At 42.8% G+C, this 21468-nt stretch overlaps 1 protein-coding gene across 7 annotated transcripts in view; it reads left to right on the plus strand.

Moving 5' to 3' along the window:
* The window catches only part of TCF20 (transcription factor 20), a 189220-nt gene that overhangs the window by 140526 nt on the left and 27226 nt on the right, over nt 1–21468 (plus strand). The window lies entirely within an intron of this gene.

Here is a 21468-nt window from a genome sequence, read left to right on the forward strand (position 1 = left end):
GTTCTGTTTTTCTCCTGGAAAGTGGGAGGATCTTCTCTTTTTCCCTAGGGTCTTAAGATGTCAAAATGATATGTCTTGACTAGGTCTCTTCATTTATTATGTTGGCTACTCTATGAGATCTTATGTATGCTGACATTTTCAATTCAGGAAATTTGTTAAGTGGTAGTTCTCTGAAAATTTTCTTCCCTCTACTTTCTCTGCTCTCTTTTTATAATTCCTATTAACATAAGGCATTTTACCTCCTGGATTCAGCCTCTGTTTTTATCTTTTTTTCTCTGTGTTCTGTCATTTTTTTTGTTACAATTTATCTATGCTTTCTCCGCCTTTATCATCTGATCTTTTTTTGTTTGTTAGTGTTTTTGGTGTTTTTGTTTTTGTTTTTTGTTGTTTTTTTTTTTTTGTCACTCAGGCTGGAATGCAGTGGTACAATCACAGCTGACTGCAGCCTCAAACTCTGAGGCTCCCTAGTAGCTGGGACTAAAGGCTTGTGCCACCATGCCCAGCTAATTTTTTGTATTTTTTGTAGAGACAAGGTCTCACAATGTTGCCCCGACTGATCTCAAACTGCTAGACTCAAGTAGCCTTTCCACTTTGGCCTTCCAAAGTGCCAGGATTATAGGCATGAGCCACAAGCCATACTGCCCAGCCTTCTAACCTTTTATTTACTTATTTTTTTTCCGGATATTTTGAAGAGCTTTTTTTTTTTTTCTCTGAATGTACTGATTTTTAAAGAATTGTCAGAGCCAGCTGTAATCCCAGCACTTTGGAGGCCGAGACAGGCAGATCATGAGGTCAACAGATCGAGACCATCCTGGCCAAACATGGTGAAACCCCGTGTCTACTAAAAATAGAAAAATAGCTGAGCGTGGTGGCACACACCTGGAGTCCCAGCTACTCAGGAGCCTGAGGTAGAAGAATCACTTGAACTGGGAGGTAGAGGTTGCAGTGAGCTGAAATCGAGCCACTGCACTGCAACTGGGCAACAGAGCAAGGCTCTGTCTCAAAAATAAATAAAAATAAGAGAATAATCTTATGGCTGTAATAGTTTCTCTCACTTTTTGAATACATTATAATGTGTTTTTTGTTCTTGTTTTCTGGCAGTTTCACACTCTTACCCAGGCTGGAGGGCAGTGATGTGATCATGGCTCACTGCAGCTTCCAACCACTGGGCTCACAGGACCTTCCCAAGTAGCCGGACCACAGTTGCATGCCAGTATGCCTGACTTTTTTTTACTTTTTGTAGAGACAGCATGTCACTTTGTTGCCCAGGCAGGTTGGTCTCAATCTCCTAAGCTTAAGCTTAATCCTCCCATGTCAACCTTAAAAAGTACTGGAATTAGAGGCGTGAGCCACCACACTTAGCCTTTATTGTAATTTTGAAAAATCTTTGTTTCCTATTTTCTCTTTCTTGTTAGAGTTTCTTCAGATGTTTTGATTTATATTTTTAAGAGAGAAAGATGTTTTTAAAAATGGTTTGAAGCTCTGTGTTAGAGTATGGGCCAGGCTTGTTGGCCTGTGGTCCTCTAGAACAATAAGGCAACCAGCCAGCATATGGGTCTTTTCTCTGAGTTGAGTTTTCCCAGAGGAAAACAAAAAATTTTTGTTTTGTTCCAGAGAAGAACCTTGAGATTTCCTGTTGAGAGGTGCAAGCTTGGCTGCCAGCATCCTAAAGCCAAGTGGAGAAGGGGATGGTAGGGTTGTAGGGATGGGAATATGGGCTCATCATTCAGTGTGTGGACTTTGACAGTCTTCCACCTGTTTTCAGTAGAGGAGGACAGTTAAACCTGGTTGAATTAAGGATTTAGCTCTTCTTAGAAACTCTGGCCTAATGCTGTTTTTCAGCCCTATGTTGCACCTCACTTCTTGAGGCATCTGTGCCTCCCCAAGCTCTGAGCCATAAAGTTGCTGGCTTTCTAGTGGCTCCTCCACTGCACTCATCATTACTGTCTGCCTCCTTTCAGTGCACAGAATCTGTAACTCTTCATCTCTCCTGTTTCCAGTGTCCCATTTCTGATGCTTTTATGAGTTTATCTTGCAAGTTTATCCACTTTTTTGTGGGAAGGGATCAGATGTACAACTGTTTATTTAGTAGTCTACCATGTTATTTATAACCGTCTGGCAAAAAGGAAGTGCCCGTAGACTATATTAAAAAAAGAATCATACGTGAAATATATATTGAAATTAGAACATTTAATTCAGTCACGCAAGGAGCTTGCCCTTTCCTCTTAGCATGCCCTCAACCCCCCAAATTATGATCTTTTTCCCTCGTTCTCTCTCTCCATTATTAACATCACTGTTTAACTCCAAGTCTGAGGTAGAAGATTTACTTCTCCTAAGAAGTTTAGATGCAGTGACATTTTAAAGTGCCAAAATCCTAGAAGGATGTAACATTTAAGACCCTAAAGTACAAAATTCTTTAGTTATATTTGAGCGCTCAAAACAATACATTAATTGTCTTACTTGCTTCCCAACTTTCCTCAGAAAGTCACAGTATTTGATGGGGTGTTTTTTGTTATTTTTTGAGACAGAATCTTGCTTTGTGGTGGGGTTTCACCATGTTGGCCAGGCTGGTCTGGAACTCCTGACCTCAGATCATCCATCAGCCTTTACCTCCTAAAGTGTTGGGATTACAGGTGTGAGTCACTGCACCTGGCCTATTTACCACTTTTTGATGTTCATATGTGTATGCAATCATCTGACAAGTGTTGGTTTTTTTTTTTTTTATTTCAACATTTATTAACATATTCAGCACAGTTTTTATGTGTAAACTTTTAGGCATTCTGTAGCAATAATTGGTAATCAGTAATCAGGCTAAATCTTCCCCAGCAAATCTCTAGATCCTGTATCTCAATCCAGGTCGTCTTTATAGAAAATGAAAGCCTCCCTATAATGATGCAACCACCATAGATCACAGTTAATTGCATCCCTGAAAGATGGGTAAAACAGTGGGCTATCTTTTAAGCTACCTCATCAGGAATACCTGTCTTCAGAAGGTGACTGTTCAGGCTGCCGTGGTGGCTCACGCCTGTAATCCCAGCACTTTGGGAGGCTGAGACAGGTTGATTGCCTGAGGTGGGTCACATGAGATCAAGAGTTCAAGACCAGCCTGGCCAACATGGTGAAACCCCATCTCTACTAAAAATAGAATACTTAGCCAGGCATGGTGGCAGTCACCTGTAATCCCAGCTACTCAGGAGGCTGGGACAGGAGAATGGCTTGAGCCCGGGAGGCAGAGGTTGCAGTGAGCCAAAATTGTGCCACCGCACTCCATCTTAGGCGACTGAGTGGGACTCTGTCTTAAACAAACAAATTAGGCTTGTCTCTTTGAGCTGATGTACCACTATGACTACTAGATCTGTTTCTCGTTTTTATTTACCTAGCTTTTATTCTGCCTTTCCCAATGCACTCAAGGACAAATTCAAATTACACTAACTTGCCTTTTATTTAATTTGACAGATGATGTTTCAGTTGTCCAGGATACTTTGAGTCTAGTTTTATTGTAGTAGGTTTTAGCAGATATATTCAATTTTGGTCTTGCTTAATGAACATGCCCTCAATCGTATCATGTAAGATAAAGCCACATATATTTCATTAGAGATCCGTTTTGCCCTATGTATTTATCAGGTGTTTTGACAAGCATGATGTTATAATATAATAATAGAAAGTCCCCAAGAGGCATTGCTCCTCTCCCTGTGTCACACTGCTCTGAAAATTGCCAAAAATTAGAACAGTCTATATTTAAAAACGGCGTTCACTTCCCTTCCTTTTTCCCTTCCCACAAGTGTGGCACTTGTGAATCATTCATTTCAGTGCAGTCCCCTTAGCTTCTGTCCAACATTGACCGCTGTTTGTTTGCCTTGGTATAAATTGTGTATGTGAATCACAGTGACCCCTGACATGAATGGTATTACAGAGATAATTGCCTCTAAACGGGTATGGGTATAACTTGGTATTTACAAATCACCTTTGAGACATTGAGGAATGCAAAGGCCTGCAGGGATGTGGCAGAAGGTGGGGATCTGGTGGCCATGGATCCCTTGAGGCTGCACGCCCTACGACTAGGGGAGTCTTTGCCTGTTCCCCTCTCATAGAAGGTGCTTCTCCCAAATATATCTTTCCAACCCCCTTGGAAAATCGTTAATCCTTTTTTTTTTTTTTTTTTTTTTTTAAATCTGACAGTTTCTGTTAAAGAACTGGTTTTAGGTTAATTTTTCTTTTTTCTTTTTGTTTTTATTTAGTGACGAGTCTTGCTCTCTTGCCAGGCTGGAGTGCAGTGGCACAATCTCAGCTCACTATAGCCTCCTCCTTCTGGGTTCAAATGATTCTAATAGAGAAGAGGTTTCACCATATTGGCTAGGCTGGTCTCGAACTCCTGATCTCATGTGATCCACTAGCCTCAGTCTCCCGAAGTGCTGGGATTACAGGGGTGAGCCACGATGCCCGGCCGATTTTCTTAAAAATTTTAAATCAGTATATTAAAGATTATATTTAGGGTTTGGTTTTTTTTAATTTTACTTAATTTTTGAGACAGGGTCTAACTCTGTCATCCAGTCTGGAGTACAGTGGTGTGATCTCGGCTCACTACAACTTCCGCCTTCTGTGTTCAAGCGATTCTCCCACCTCAGCCTCCTGAATAGCTGGGATTACAGGTGTGTGCCACCATGCCCAGCTAATTTTTGTGTTTTTAGTAGAAATGAGGTTTGACCTTGTTGGCCAATCTGGCCTCGAACTCCTGACCTTAAGGAAGCCACCCTCCTCAGCCTCCCAAAGTGCTGGGATTACAGGCGTGAGCCACCATGCCTGGCCAATGTAGGGTTTATTTTTGATACAAGTTTAAATAACAGATAATTAATAATACTTCTCCCAGCTAACAGACTCACATCTTTCTTAAATTTACTTTAAATTGTAATGAAAAACATATTTGAAAAATAGAAAATTAATAGATTACATTATGAAAATGAAAGCACATATTAAAACATCACAACAGCTGAGTCAGAAAGGTACTCTCTCCAGTTTAACTGTAAAATAGAGGCATGAGTCTACATGCTCCCTGAATTCTCAACTGTGTGTTCCTTGAAGGTGATGATTTCCAGAGCCTGGCAACTTGGCTGCTATTCGCCCCCATCCTGGTGAAGGCTCCCTTCAACTCCTGTTCTCTGCTCCTAACTCCAGTACCTCACTACCAACCCCTACCTGATTGTTTTTCCTGGGCACCTGCTACAGTGCCCTTTCTAGCATTCCCACACTCCCTTTCTCCATCTCCCCCCCAACCCACCCCTCGAAAGCACTTGTTCTTTGTTATTACTGCTGGGACCCATCTTCCTTCCACACTCTCCAGGGGTAGGGCAGTGACACCCTATTCCACTTGCTGTTCCCATGACTTTGAGTATATAGCAGAGAGTTGTACCTAATTTACCTGTTTTTCCTAACACTGTGTGGTAGATGTTGTTATATCACTACATAATGACGTTGACACTAAATTTCCAGAGAAAGGTTCATTTTCTTTCAGGATTTTGTCCAAGTTCTAAGGAATATTTTTATTCCAGACAGAGTTTTGCTTTTGTTGCCCACGCTGGAATGCAATGGTATGATCTTGGCTCACTGCAGCCTCTGCCTCCCAGGTTCAAGTGACTCTCCTGTCTCAGCCTCACAAGTAGCTGGGGTTATTATAGGCATGCGCCACCACACCTGGCTAATTTTTTATGATTCTAAGGAATCTTTTTTCTTTTTTTCTTTTTTTTTTTAATGAGACATTGTCTTGCTCTATCGCCAGCAGGCTGGAGTGCAGTGGTGCAGTCTCGGCTCACTGCAACCTCTGCTTCCCAAGTTCAAGCGATTCTCCTGCCTCAGCCTCCCAAGTAACTGGGATTACAGGCACACACCACCACGCCCAGCTCATTTTTGTATTTTTGTAGAGAAAAGGTTTCATCATGTTGGCCAGGATGTTCTCAATCTCTTGACCTTGTGATCTGCCTGCCATAGCCTCCCAAAGTGCTGGGATTACAGGCATGAGCCACCACACCTGGCCTTATTGTAAGGAATCTTAAATGAAATTTTCAATTTTGAATTTTATTGCATGTATTACCTTATAGAAGAAATCATGACAAATAGGACTCAAATTTTACTATGATTTATTTATTTATTTATTTTTTTTTCTTTTTTAGAGTCAGGGGGATGATATGGGCAGCATTACACTTGATTTTAAAGTAAAGTTTTTATAAAGAGTCCATGATTCTTTGAAAATGCCAAATCTGAGCAAGGTAGCTGATGCTTGAAATGCTAGTATTTTGGATCACCTGAGCCCAGGAGTTTGCGATCAGCCTCCAGCCTCGGCAACATGGCGAAACTCTGTCTCTACCAAAAATACAAAAATTAGCCAGTTTCATAACCCAGTCTCTAAATAAATAAACAGATAAAAAATAATCAAAAAATGCCAAAGGACCATAAACAAGAATATTGATAAACAAGCCCCAAAACACAAGTTGTTATCTATTAATTACTTATCCCTGGGATGTTAGGGTAGTTATTGCTAATCTGTTAAAAGAGCTAACAGCAAATACCATGTAAAAGCAGGCATCCTTTCAATTCAACAAATATCTGAGTCTCTACTGGAAAGCCAGTTGAAATGTGAAGTTAAACTGCTGTCAGGGAACTTTGAGGGTGACTCAGCCTCAGCCTCGGCCCCTTAGCTGGTGTGTAGTTAGAGAAGCTCTATGTCAAGCCTTCTGAACTTCATGCAGGAAGGTTTCTGTGATTCTGCAAAAAGCAACGCATTGCCGCACCAAGGTCCTGCACTAGGAGTTTGATTATTACAAAAGATAGGGCTTCCTTCATCCAGTACTGTCAGAAAAATGGAGGTTCCTCCTCACCCCAACCCCAGGCCAGTTTTGGGGGACCCTCAGGGCCTGCAATTGCAGGTCAGTTTCATTCCATTTATTGGAAAAACGTATGAGAAGGGAAAAGCAAGTCAGGTAAACACTTGCGCCAGAAGGTCCTGGCTTTTGCTATTTTGCTCAACAGTTGTGTAATAGGGAGGCCTGGGAGAGAGCCCTAGAGTCACACTGCTTCATATGAATTCAAGGACTTGATGTTTATTTTCCAGGTCACTAGCTTAAGACACTTAACCTCTGTGCTTCACTGTCCTCATCATACAAAGTATGAAAACCAACAGCACCTACAGTAAAGAGGGATGTTAGGAGGATTAAATGTAATACTCTTTGGAAAGTGCTTAGAGCAGTATTTGGCACATTTCAAAGGTTGAGATGGTTTCAGAGGAAATGCGAACTGCAGACTGGTGTCCACCATCAGATGGTGTCCTCCCTCGTTGTTTTAGTAAAGATGTGTTTTCGGCCGGGTGCGGTGGCTCAAGCCTGTAATCCCAGCACTTTGGGAGGCCGAGGCGGGTGGATCACAAGGTAAAGAGATCAAGACCATCCTGGTCAACATGGTGAAACCCCGTCTCTACTAAAAATATAAAACATTAGCTGGGCATGGTGGCGCATGCCTGTAATCCCAGCTATTCAGGAGGCTGAGCCAGGAGAATTGCCTGAACCCAGGAGGCGGAGGTTGCAGTGAACCGGGATCGTGCCATTGCACTCCAGCCTGGGTAACAAGAGCGAAACTCCGTCTCAAAAAAAAAAAAAAAAAAAAAATGTGTTTTCATTAGCAAGCTTATTCAGTACTCTGGAGTTCCTGTTGTAGTTCATCCTAGTGATCTTCCCAGGGGTGTTCAGAAATTACTCTCTTTGAAAGTTGTCCTGTATGGAAAATAAACATTTTCTCCTTGTTTTTACTCTTGTTGGAAACTCAAGTTTGCTGCAGGGGGAAGGGTAGCAGGATGTGAGGTATTTCAGGTGTGTTATTAATTTATGTCTTACGAAATAGCATCAGCCAATATCTAAGGAATTATCTCTCTCAAAGGAGAGGAGGCAAAAGGGAGGGAATAAAATCTACCTTGCATGTTAAGTAAAAGCATTAATAGTCTAGTGAGATGACAAAGTTTTGATAGTGATTAAAACCAAAGAAAAGAGTATACCTGGAAATAAAGGTGGGTTTTTTTGTTTGTTTGTTTGAGACTGAGTCTTGTTCTAATTGCCCAGGCTGGAGTACAGTGGCACAATCTCGGCTCACTGCAACCTCCACCTCCTGGGTTCATGCAATTCACCTGCCTCAGCCTCCTGAGTAGCTGGGATTACAGGCACCTACCACCATGCCTGGTTAATTTTTGTACTTTTAGTAGAGACAGGGTTTCACTCTGTTGGCCAGGCCGATCTTAAACTCCTGACCCCAAGTGATCTGCCCACCTCAGCCTCCAAAAGCGCTAGGATTACAGGCATGAGCCACCGTGCCTGGCCTACAGTTGTTTTTTAAGGTAACTTTTTAACATGTCAGCACCAAAATGAGGCCCAAAATAAGAATTCTGAGTTTGTGTGGTATACCCTTAGAGTGATTCAGGACAAATACTTCCCTGTAGCACTCCACCTCCTCCCCTAAAACAGTGAATATATCAAGAATATGTGAACTCCAGAGGGCTTATGTTAGTCTGTTCTTCCATTGCTATAAAATACCTGAGACTGGGTAATTCATAAAGAAAAGAAGTTTAATTGGCTCATAGTTCTGGAAGCTGTACAGGAAGCATGGTGCGGGCATCTGCTCAGCTTCTGGGGAGGCCTCAGGAAACTTACAATCATGGAGGGAGGCAAAGGGGGAGCAAGCTTCTTGCATGGCAGGAGCAAGAGAGAGTGAGGGGGGAGGGGCCGCACCCTTTTAAAAAAAAACGTATCTTGTGAGAATTGTCACAAGAATAGCACCCCCATGATCCAACCACCTCCTGCCAGGCCCTACCTCCAGCATTGGGTACTACAATTCAGCATGAGATTTGGTGAGGACACAGATCCAAACCGTATCAGGGCTCTGTTGTTTTGAAGGATTTAGCCTTTAATTTACAGGCAGTGCAAAACCACTAGTGATTTCTAAGTGTGTAAATCGCATGTACAAGCTTGTGTTTTATAAAGGAAACTCAGGAAATAGAGATCAGAAGCAGGCAGATCAGTTGAGACACTCTGGGATTAATTTGTGTAAGAGGTGATAAGGACTGAATATCTGGTAGACATGGGAGTCAGAAGGATTGGATGGATCTGAGAAACGTTTTGGGATTCAAAGTTGATAGATTTTTTGAGATGAAGTCTTGCTCTGTCACCCAGGCTGGAATGCAGTGGCACAATCTCCTCTCACTGTGACCTCCACCTCCCAGGTTCAAGCCATCCTGCCACCTCAGCCTCCCAAGTAGCTGGGATTACAAGCATGCATCACCACGCCCAGCTAATTTTTGTATTTTTAGTAGAGATGGGGTTTCTCCATATTGGTCAGGCTGGTCTCAAACTCCCGACTTCAGGTGATCGACCCACCTGGCCCGGCCAAGTTGATAGATTTTAAACATTGACTAGATGTGGCAGGTTTGGGTAAGTGAGAAGGCAAAGGTCAAGGATGAAGTTGAGGTTTCTAGCTTCAGCAAGTCAGTGGGGTGGTGGTAAGGGTCATCAACATACCAATGACCGAAAGCAGGGTTGAAGAAAGGAAATTTAGATTTTCATTTAATGTGTACTAGACAAGGAAATACTAGATACGAAGACAGTTCAGCCCAATATACATGTTGAGATCAGTCAACACTAGATTCTAGTATAGCATTTTAAGTAAAAACTGGTTGCTTGCTTTTAGCCTTTCAAATAGATATAAACTGGTAAAATTTTAAATCCACGTTGAAAGGAAGTGGAGAGAAAAATAGGAAACCATGAGGTCTGTGTCTTTTTTTTTTTTTTGAGAGTATCACTCTGTCACCCAGACTGGAGTGCAGTTGCACAATCTCGGCTCACTGCAACCTCCACCTCCCGAGTTCAAGCAACTCTCTTGCCTCAGCCTCCCGAGTAGCTAGGACTACAGGTGTGCCCACCACGCCTGGCTAATTTTTGTATTTTTAGTAGAGATGGGATTTCACCATGTTGACCATGCTGGTCTCGAAGTCCTTACCTCATAATCCACCCACCTCGGCCTCCCAGAGTGCTGAGATTACAGATGTGAGCCACCACGTCTGGCCTTTTTAGGCTTTTAAAATAATTTTCCCAAGATATTGACAATGTAGTGGAAAGCCGAGATTGTACTTAATTATACTGAGAAAGAGCACGTATCAAACATTTTGATTGGTCTGAAGAAAACCTCTCTGTTTTGCACAGTTGCACCCTATTTCCTCAGTTTCAGAATGCAGCTTGAGTGCCATTATACACTGAATTGAGGCTAAGCAGAGGGCTTGCACTTCTTTACTCTCTAGTGAAATGGGTTCTGAAGTAGGAATTGTCCCTCTGCCCATTGGAAGTGGCAAGAAACATGGGAAGAGGCAGAAGAAAAGATAAAGTGGCCATAGTGTTTACATGAGGAACTGGTACCATCTGTGCTGGTTGAGATTCCCAGTTGTACTCCGAGTCATGAAAAAGATTTACGTATTTTCATAAAGGTAACAGTATTATTCATATTGTAAAACAAATGGAACTGTTAGTAAAAGAAAGTCAGCCACAATCCTGATACCCAGCATATCTGCCTCTAGTGAGCCACTAGATTTTGTCCATGTGCTGATGATTTAACTAGATACAATAGTGTAATACAGTCAGCTCCCATATTCATGGGTTCTACATTCTTGGATTCAATCAACAGCAGATTAAAAATATTTGGAGGGAAAAATTTCATCTGTTCTGAATATATAGACTTTTTTCTTATTCTCTAAATGATACAGCCTAACAACTTTGCATAACAGTATTTACATCATATTAGACATCATAAGTAATCTCGATGGCTTAAAGTATACAGCAGGATGTGCTTAGCCTACATACAAATACTGTGCTATTTTATATAAGAGACTTAGGCATCATGGAGTTTGGTATTGGCAGAGGTCCTGGAATCAGTCCTCCGTGGATATCAGGAACGACTGTAATGACTGCTAACGTGTACTGAATGCTTTCTAGGCACTATACATGAATTATCACATTTAAACCTCAAAACAACCCTTTTTGGTGGGTCTCATCACACTCAGGTGAGAATATTTGAGGTCCAGCGAGGAACCTGCCCAGGATTCAGACCTCGTGAGTCTCCATCGTACTGTAGATAGAAGGCTGTGTTGCTTTTTTCACTTAATTTTGTGGTTGTAATTTTCATACCAATCTGATTTTTTTTGTCTTAGTGTCAATATAATTTAATTTATCCATGTATTGCACTTTTATCAAGATGGTTTCCAGTGAATTTACTTTTTTTTTTTTTTTTTTTTTTTTGAGATGGAGTTTTGGTCTTGTTGACCAGGCTGGAGTGCAACAGTGTGATCTCAGCTCACCACAACCTCCACCTCCCAGGTTCAAGCAATTCTCCTGCCTCAGCCTCCCAAGTAGCTGGCATTACAGGCATGCACCGCCACACCTGGCTAATTTTTTATATTTTTAGTTGAGACGGGGTTTCTCCATGTTGGTCAGGCTGGTCTCCAACTCCCAACTTCAGGTGATCCACCCACCTCAGCCTCCCAAAGTGCTGGGATTACAGGCGTGAGCCACCGTGCCCAGCTCTAATTTATTGCTTTCTATGGACAATAAACATCTTTATTATTTTTCTATTTAAAGAAAAACGTATAGCTATTGAACTGCTAGGTCAGAAAGGGCCAACATTGTTAGAGTTTTTGATAGGCATTGTCTTGTGGTTTAACTGGCAAAGGGCCGTACCAAGGCATGAGCATCCATGAGGACAGGTGAGCCCACATTTACTACCACCTCAATGGCGGTGGACCTTCTTTTTAAACTTTTAGTTCATTTTATTAGCAATATTAATGTTGTTTCCTGTTAATTTTGTGTTTAATGTCCATTAGTTGTTATTTTGGCATCTTATTCTCAATTTGTTTTTCTGTACGTATTTTTCCTAGCCAGAATCACTTCTCTGGAAAATTCAGATGTATGGAACTCCGTTCTTTAGGGGTGCCCCTAAATTAGGCATTAGTAGAGCTCTTAAAAACTTTTCTTATCCAGAAATTAGATGATGATAGAGGACTCTGAAGGATAAAACTAACTTTGCTGGAAATCAGGTAGCCTCCTTGGTGGACACTATTCCTGGGAGCTTTTTTTTTTTTTTTTTTTTTTTTTGAGACGGAGTTTCGCTCTTGTTACCCAGTCTGGAGTGCAATGGCGCGATCTCGGCTCACCGCAACCTCCGCCTCCTGGGTTCAGGCAATTCTCCTGCCTCAGCCTCCTGAGTAGCTGGGATTACAGGCACGCACCACCATGCCCAGCTATTTTTTTTTTTGTATTTTTAGTAGAGACGGGGTTTCACCATGTTGACCAAGATGGTCTCGATGTCTTGACCTTGTGATCCACCTGCCTCGGCCTCCCAAAGTGCTGGGATTACAGGCTTGAGCCACCGCGCCCGGCTCTGGAAGCTTTTGAGTTAATGTGGGTTTGTTTTGTGTCCCCTTCCCCCTCAAGACTCAGTCTTGCTCTCATCCAGGCTAGAGTACAGTGGCATGATCTCGGCTCACTGCAACCTCTGCCTCCCAGGTTGAAGCAATTCTCCTGCGTCAGCCTCCCAAGTAGCTGGGATTACAGGTGCATGCCACCACACTGGGCTGATTTTTGTGTTTTCAGTAGAGTGGGGTTTCACCGTATTGGCCAGGCTGGTCTTGAACTGCTTACCTCCTGATACACCTGCCTCGGCCTCCCAGAGTGCTGAGATCACAGGCATGAGCCATTGTGCCCAGCCAATGTGATTTTAAAGAAAGCAAATACGGGCCAGCATCAGCCTTAGAAAATTGTGTCATGTGTTGGTTTAGTAAACATACGCTCCTGTCCATAAACTTATTGGTGGAAATTAAACCGAAGAGAAAATCAGCCATATCTGATACTGCCCAGGTAAACCTGGTAATAGTGGAGTGATTTTGGTTGTATGCACTTAAGAGCTGACCCTTAACTTGAAAGTGTTGGCAGCATACTGCTGTCAGTTAACATGCCTTATGAAAATAGAACTGAAGAACTGCTGCATAGGCAGATAGACAATACCAAGGTCAACAGAATAACAAATTTCCAATGGAACTAAAATCTGAAGTGGTGCTTGTCCCTTCTGATGGACTAGCACCACCGGTGGGATCTGGCTACCCTGACATTGTTCAACTTCGGAGGCATCTCATCTCTCTTACATGTTTCACTGAGCAACTAGTGCAAGTTTCTAGTCAAATTTATATTCATCAAACGAGTCTCAGGCTTGTTCATTGTGGCTGGCTCCCATGTGGTTCCAGACTTTGAAAGCTGTGATTATGAACCTCAAAGCTTAGTTCAGACAGATGTCAGGTGGAAGGCCTCTGGTTTGCTTGAAATTTATTTTTGTTTTTTCATACAAAACTGGTTTGCTAGCAAAATAGTGTAATTTGTTAGGATAAGTGTTAAGACAGTCACCAAAATATTCTGTTTGCTTGTTTCTAGGTAAGATTCCTTATTAAAGTAACAAAAATATACTAATGCTTTGAAAGGGCAACCCCTCAAAAACGTTATTTGTTTGCTGGCACAAGACTGTGTCTCCCTTCTCTTCAGAGAACAGGCCTGGGCATTTTAATCCACTGCTGTTTGTGAAAAGCTCATTGATTTAAAACCAGCTCACCTGTTACCTCATTCCCCAGGAAGCAAGTGCTGCCCAGAGGCATTCCGATTTTTCCTGTTAAGCTACTTAGCACTCATGGGTCAGATCCTCCAAGTCATTCCAGTAATGGCAGGTCCAAGTGCCTCCTCAAGGGCAGGGCAGGGCTCTGAGATCTTACTGACTCAACCTTCCCTTTGCTGTTACACAGACCCAACAGTATCCAGAGACTATGCAAGTGCTCAGCTAAGATGGAGCTGTTCTTGGTGTGACTACCAGCTTACCTGATTGTCTTCCTCACTGGATAGGCTCCCCAAGGGCTGAGTTGGCCCCAGAGCTCACCCTAGTGCCTGGCATGGGGATGATCAGTACAGCATAAATTTGTGACTGTGAACAGTTTCTTTCTTAAAGAGACACAATAGGAGCAATGTAATGTTTAGTGGAAGGAAGTGAGCCTTTGGATGCCATTTAAAGTATGTATGTTTAAAAGTATGTAATACTGGGCCGGGTGTGGTGGCTCACACGTGCAATCCCAGCACTTTGGGAGGCTGAGGCATGTGGACCACCTGAGGTCAGGAGTTAGAGACCAGCCTGGTCAACATGGGGAAACCTCGTCTCTACTAAAAATACAAAAATTAGCTGGGCGAGGTGCAGGGCACCTGTAATCCCAGCTACTCGGGAGGCTGAGGCAGGAGAATCGCTTGAACAAGGAGGCAAAGGTTGCAGTCAGCTGAGATCATGTTATTGCACTCCAGCCCAGTGACAAGAGCGAAATTCTGCCTCAAAATAAAAATATGTAATATTGGGGGGCCGGACGCGGTGGCTCAAGCCTGTAATCCCAGCACTTTGGGAGGCCGAGGCGGGTGGATCACGAGGTCAAGAGATCGAGACCATCCTGGTCAACATGGTGAAACCCCGTCTCTACTAAAAATACAAAAAATTAGCTGGGCATGGTGGCGCATGCCTGTAATCCCAGCTACTCAGGAGGCTGAGGCAGGAGAATTGCCTGAACCCAGGAGGCGGAGGTTGCGGTGAGCCGAGATCGCGCCATTGCACTCCAGCCTGGGCAACAAGAGCAAAACTCCATCTCAAAAAAAAAAAAAAAAAAAAAAAAATATGTAATATTGGATATAATTTGTGAAAATGCTGGTCAGGATTTTAATGTACGTATAAAAAATTGAGATATTAAAGCGTGCTTTGGTAGTGAGATTGACTTTTATTTCTCTATGCTACTTTATAGTATTTTGGGGAAAAAAATGAATGGATGAGAGATGGATGACCAGCAGTATTCTTAATTTCTTGTTCTTGTGGTTCTTTGTAAGGCATAGTATGCCAGGAACAGGTTCTGCCTTGATTATAGAGGGCATCTGTTTGAGGTTTTGTTGTTCATGAGTTTTAGTATATGGCTCTTGAGACAAAAATACGAGTTGCCACTGGGTGAATGTAATGCAACCTGAATGTTGAAGAAAGCAACTCCTAAATCCCCACCAAACCTGTTCTCCCTCCAGGATCTCCCAAGAGAACAGGTTTGATGGGGATTCAGGAGTTGTATTTTGTTAATGTTAAGTCTGAGATTCCTCCTAGACATTCAAGTGCAGTCTGACCATTTCAGAATGAAGGAATTTCCTATGGATAGTTTTTTTTTTGCAGATAAAAGCAGCCCCAGCTTAGGTTAACTGAGCACTTGCATAAATGCTGAGAGGCATGGTGTCTGGATACCATGAGGACTGTAAGCTTGGAGAAGCTGCCCCTAACTAAGCCAAAGGGAAGGCTGAGTCAGTAAGGCCTCAGAGGCCTGCTTTGTTCATGTGGCACTCGGGGTTGCCACTGTTGGGAGTGACTTGGGGGGTTTGAAGCATGAGTGGCAGGAGAAATGGATAGGCACATATCAAGAACCACACCCTGCTGCTTTGCCAGTCTGCTCCACCATGCCCTATGAACCTTACAGTCTACCAAGAGCACTCTTCAGTTCTCTGCTCTTTGAACAGTCACTTTGTCTGGCTTCCTCAATAACACCACCTACCCCACCGCCAACCCCAACCCCACACTCTCCCAGGCAGAAGCAGAGTCATGAGTATTTAGCTCTCTCACTGTGGGCCAAGTGACAACTTTTTCCTTCACTCGGGTGCATCAGGACAGGGATAAGTGTTAAGCCTCCCTGGTAGAGACTGAGGAACTTCATGCAAGGCAGCCATGGTTGCTGATAGCTGTCTGAATCAATTACTGATATTTTAGCTTCGCTTCCTGGCAGGGCAAGGCTTTCAGCAGTGCTGTAGAAACCCTACCTCATTAAAGCACACCATCTCCCAGCAGGGGAATCTCACTGATTTGCTGACCCAGGATTCTATTCTCTCAGACCTACCTCATCTCATCCCTCCTTGGGGAGGGGGGTGGGGGGGCGGGGAAGAGTTCTGTTTAAGGTGAATATGCCAACAAAATCTTGTTGCTCAACTCTAAAACGCTGTGTTTAAGATCTTCCAGATTAGCTCTAGAGAACCCCAGGAAATGATCCAGCCACATAAAGTCTAACCTTTCCCGTGGACCCCCAAGGAGCTCTGAGACCACCAGCAAACATTAGTTGTTGCCTTTACTTCCTTAATTTAACTTGGGAATTCTGAAATCCCTTAGTCATTGGTATATTTTCAGACAATTTCAAATATCTGGCCAGTCCCATCCTCTACATGTTGCTTCTTTCTAATCTCACTCGTGAAAGAAAAGTCATGGGACAGAACCACCTTTTATTAAATGACCACCATGCTGCCCAGGGACAAGGGCCCAAAGGAGAGCACCAAGCTCTTGAATTTACCAAACGAATGGTCCTTGTTGGCAAAGAATCATAATTACAGAATCTTACAGGTCATATTTTATCCTTCATCCAAATGTCTGTCAGAGTTAGCTTCTTGGGAAACTATAATGTCAAGTTCGCCCCTCAGCCCAATTTCTTACCCTGTAAAATGGGATTAATAACTGAACTGCCTTGTCCAGTTGTTAGATAAATGAAATCTGTCCTAACAAACAATAGACACTTAAGTCTTGGGGCTGGGCATGGTGGCTCACACCTATAATTCCATCACTTTAGGAGGCTGAGGTGGGAGGACTGTCTAAGCCCAGGAGTTGAAGACCAGCTTGGGCAACAAAGTGAGACACTGTCCCTACAAAAAATAAATTAGCCAGGTGCAGTGGCATGCACCTGTGGTCCCAGCTACTAAGGAAGTAGAGGCAAGAGGATTCCACTAGCCCAGGAATTAGAGGTTGCAGTGAGTTCTGATTGCTCCACTGTGAGTATAGCGGTATAATTAAAGCTCACTGCAACCTCAAACTCTTTGGCTGGATGAATGAGCGACAGAGTGAGAACCTGTCTTAAAAAAAAAAAAAAAGTGAAGGTGGAGATGTATTGAGGGGAATTATTCAGGATTTCTAAACTTAGTTTTATTACTTCCAGATCTCTGTTTTCTTCATGGATACTCTTGGAGTTTCCTTCTCCCTGCACCCGCCACCCACCCTTTTCTTTTTTCCTTTTCTGTTGAAGTAAGGATTGGACTCTTGCTCAAGAGTATCTTCCTGCTCAGCAAGAGCAGGAAGTTAGGAATCTTCTGAAACAGACATGTAGAAGAAAATTTCTACATCCATGAAGATGAATTGAATCAATAGTTCTTAAACTTCCTTGAGGATAAAAAATACCCAGGAAGCTTCCCATTCAGTCTCTTCTGGGATAATTTCCTCAGGCTGCATATTTTAATTCAAGCTTGGGACCATGCTGGTGCAGGTGGCAGAGTTACACTCTGAGAAATGCAAAAGTCAATTCTGAAAACTCAAGGTTCATAAGCTAGTTACACATCTGGGTGTCAAAGTTTACATTCTAGGTGCGCATATACTTTTTCCTTCCAGTAGGTTTCCAGGAAGAAAAGGCCCTGGGTTGAGCATGACCTGTAGGAGTGACCTGAAAAGAGATTTGAGGGTATGTCTCATGTTATTGCCGTATTAAATGAGCCCACTGAAGCTTGGCTGAGAGGTGGGGCCAGCTGACTTAGGATTTCAGGACGGTGATCCTGTGGTAGTTTCATTAGCAGTAGCTTCAGTACGCTGTGATATCCTTGATTTTGAAAGTTCCTTTCTGCTGGGACTCTGCTATCTCCTGAGTAGTTGGGATCAAGTGCCTCCAGTGTCTCTCTTGTCAGGCTGCCCCTGGCTTTGAAAAACTTGGCACTTCCAGAAATAGAGTGGCTTTGCCTGACAATACCTGTTTGAGAATGTGGACAGATGAGAGCATTGGTGAGAGGGCAGTGGATCTGGGCAGGAAAGAGGAAAGTAATATGAATACAAGTAGGAAGAGAGGAGTAAAAATGAAAAAGACCTCCAGAGCCAAGTGTTTGGAACAGCTTTGGAGATTTCTGCTTCAGTATGATCTTCACAGATTTGAAATCTTGTTAAGGGAGTCCTATTGTGGCAGTAGGTTGTCGTTTCTGCTGCTGAAACTGTAAACATTTCAGTATGGGTGCCTTGTGAATAAGCAGCTTCCAGTAATTGGCTTTCTAGAAGCACAGACCCAACTCCTGGGTAGGATGAGCCATGGCGAGAAGTGGCTTATACCAAGAGTCACTTCCCTGGAGTGTAATTTCTTTAAAAAGATGCCTTCTCAGATGCAGAAAGCACAGAATGTAATCATTTCTCTTTATAAGCGAATCTGTTTGAGCAAAGGGTAAAATAAAAATAAGCTAGTACAAGATCTTGTGCAACTTAAATTTCAGTGTTTTAAACTATGTCTATAAGCATTTCTTTCCCTGTACCTAGAGAAAAAGCTCTTCTCTTTCTTTGTCACACAGCTACCACAGAGCTCCTACTCCTGCTGGGTTCAGCCTTTTCTCAAGTTCTCTGCTTTTATTCAGAGGAAAAGTGCTAATTAATGGCTTATACCTAGTCCTGGACCCTAGCATTCTGTGCCCTTTCTTTCTAACTTCTTAAAGGGCACAAGCCCCTTTTAATATGGAAAAACTGCCTTAGACAAAATATATATGGTTTTCAGCACAGTTGGAATTTCTTCTGGGGCTATAAAAGAAACCCTTTGATTAGGATTATTTTAATGGAGTATGTATAGCTGCAGATAAGATAAAATGCAGGCCGGGCACAGTGGCTCATGCCTATAATCTCAGCACTTTGGGAGGTCAAGGAGAGTGGATCACTCAAACTCCTGGAGGTCAGGAGTTCAAGACCAGCCTGGCAAATATGCAAAACCCTGTCTCTACTGAAAATACAAAAATTAGCTGGGCATGGTGGCATGCTCCTGTGTAATCCAGCTACTCAGGAGGCTAAGGCAGGAGAATCACTTGAACCCAGGAGGCAGAGGTTTCGGTGAGCCAAGATCTTGCCACTACACTCCAACCTGAGCCACAGCGTGAGACTCCATCTCAAAAATAATAATAAAATGCATCAGGTGCGGTGGCTCACGCCTGTAATCCCAGCACTTTGGGAAGCCAAGGCATGCAGAGATCGAGACCATCCTGGCCAACATGTTTAAACCCCATCTCTACTAAAAAATACAAAAATTAGCCAGGCATGATGGTGGGTGCCTGTAATCCCAGCTACTTGGGAGGCTGAGGTAGGAGAATAGCTTGAACCTGAGAGGTGGAGGTTGCAGTGAGCCGAGATCGTGCCATTGCACTCCAGCCTGGTGAGAGAGTAAGACTCCATCTCAAAAAGTAATAATAACAATAATGCAAACTGTTTCAGAAGAAAGGCAAGTTTGGTTAGCACAAAGAAACATCATTAGTGACACCTGTGTTGGCTTTCTGAGTGATAAGACATTGTATTAATATTATAACAAATGATGTATACGTTTTGTCCAAAAGAAAAATTACTAAACCAAGCCTTGTTGAATAATGCTTTAATTTTCCAGAAGGCAGACTGGATTTAACTTAAATTGAGGCCAATGGATATATTTTATTTGGGAAATTGTTCTTTGTTCCTCCTTTATTTTGCCTTTGTAAATTTATTAATACAGAAACTGAAGGCTGTAAACCCGGGAGAATTAGAGTTACAGAGTTAAAGAGCATTAAAAACCCACAGTGAGTTGCTCATATCTGCCTGCCATACCTGCAGTTGAAGTTCATACCATGTGTGATTGTTACGAACTTTCTTCTTTGTGAGCAACTTGGTAGAACTCATCAGTTGCATCTGCTGTATTTTCACATGTTAATTAAACATCATCAATAAAACGTACATACAAAAGTACATAGCTGATAGTGGGGAATAAGTGATTAAAAATATGCTCTAAATAGACAAAAGGAGCACCTATGTGTGGCGGCATAGCTGGGTTTGGTTTAAGCAGCAGTAGTAGATTGTTAGCATTAGCTCCTCCTGGATATCTGTGCTGCTGTCCAGAGCCATGCAGCAAGCCCAGAGGGCCTTTGTAGTTTCAAGGGACTTTCCATTCCAAGTGGGAGTAGAGAGTAACAGAAAATGACTAGGAATTGCTACTGGCACTTCCTGGGAAGTATGTGCAGGGGGTGGTGTGTGTGTCAGTCAAAGTCTTGTCCTGTCATCCAGACTGGAATTCTTGGGAAGTACGTGCAGGGTGTGTGTGTGTGCGCGCGCGCGTCTCTGCGCGCACTTGGGAAGTATGTGCAGGGGGTTGTGTGTATGTGTGTGTCAGTCAAGGTCGTGCCCTGTCATCCGGGCTGGAATACAGTGGTGTGAACATAGTTGGCTGCAGCCTTGACCTCATGGGCTTGAACAATCCTCCTACCTCAGCCTCCTAAATAGCTGGGACTGGAGGCAAGCATCAAGACACCCAGCAAATTTAATTTTACTTTTTGTAGAGACAGGGCCTCCCTTTGTTGCCCAGGCTAGTCTTGAGCTCCTGGCCTCAGACCATCCTCCTACCTCAGCCTTCCGAAGTGCTGGCATAACAGGCTTGGGCCACCTCACCTGGCCCTATTCAGGTTCTTTTGTACTGATCAATGTCCTTAAATAACAGAAGATACCCCCACTCTGCCCATTTTCCCCAACTGTTATCTCCAATGTACTGTTGAGAAAATCGAAACTTAAAAGAAATTAACTTGCCCAAGCTCCTGTACCAGTGAGAGACAGGATCAAGTATTAGTTTCTTTTAGCCCTCCTGCTCAGATCAACACAGCTCCACTCCAATGAAAAACTCTGACAACTACCTCTCCACTCAAGCTTTCTTTTTTTAATTTCATGCCTTTGTTTTTAGACTGCCTAAATTTGAGGTAAAAAACCAAGAAAGATTTCTGTTAAGGCATATCTGAATAGATCTGAATATAAGGAAGGCACATAGAGAAATTGTCAGTTAAACTAATTGGAACAGGTTCTTTGGATTTGTTGTTGTCCTCTACTTGAAAAGTAAAATGATACAGAAAAAAAGCTTGCTAGCAGGGGTTTATATTGAAAAGCAAGTTTTAGGCTATGTCTCAGAGTCACTTTGAAAGAGTCTTGTCACTTCCTCGTGTCTTACAAGAATATTCTTAATACAGAATCATAACTCTAAGGCAATGGAAAACAGTTTTACTCAAAATCCTGAGCTGTTTATTAAAGCCAGAAGATAGCCTGTGTTCTGTAAAAAGATTTCTAGTAGTTTACCCAGAAAATGTCATTTGGAATTAAACCCGTTACTAACTAGTTGAGATTTTACTTTTAGTCCAAACATTCTCTTCTGTAAATGGAATCTTTCTAAGAGAAAGTGGAATTTAGAGCTAGTACCACGTGTGTGCTCACCTCATCAGAATCCTGCTGTGCTGGCATCCAGAGGGTTCCCTATCCACTGTGCTGACCTACGGTGCCTCACAGGCGAGATCACTGCAGCAC

This window comes from Saimiri boliviensis, chromosome 21, assembly GCF_048565385.1.
Source record: "Saimiri boliviensis isolate mSaiBol1 chromosome 21, mSaiBol1.pri, whole genome shotgun sequence".
NCBI lineage: Eukaryota > Metazoa > Chordata > Mammalia > Primates > Cebidae > Saimiri > Saimiri boliviensis.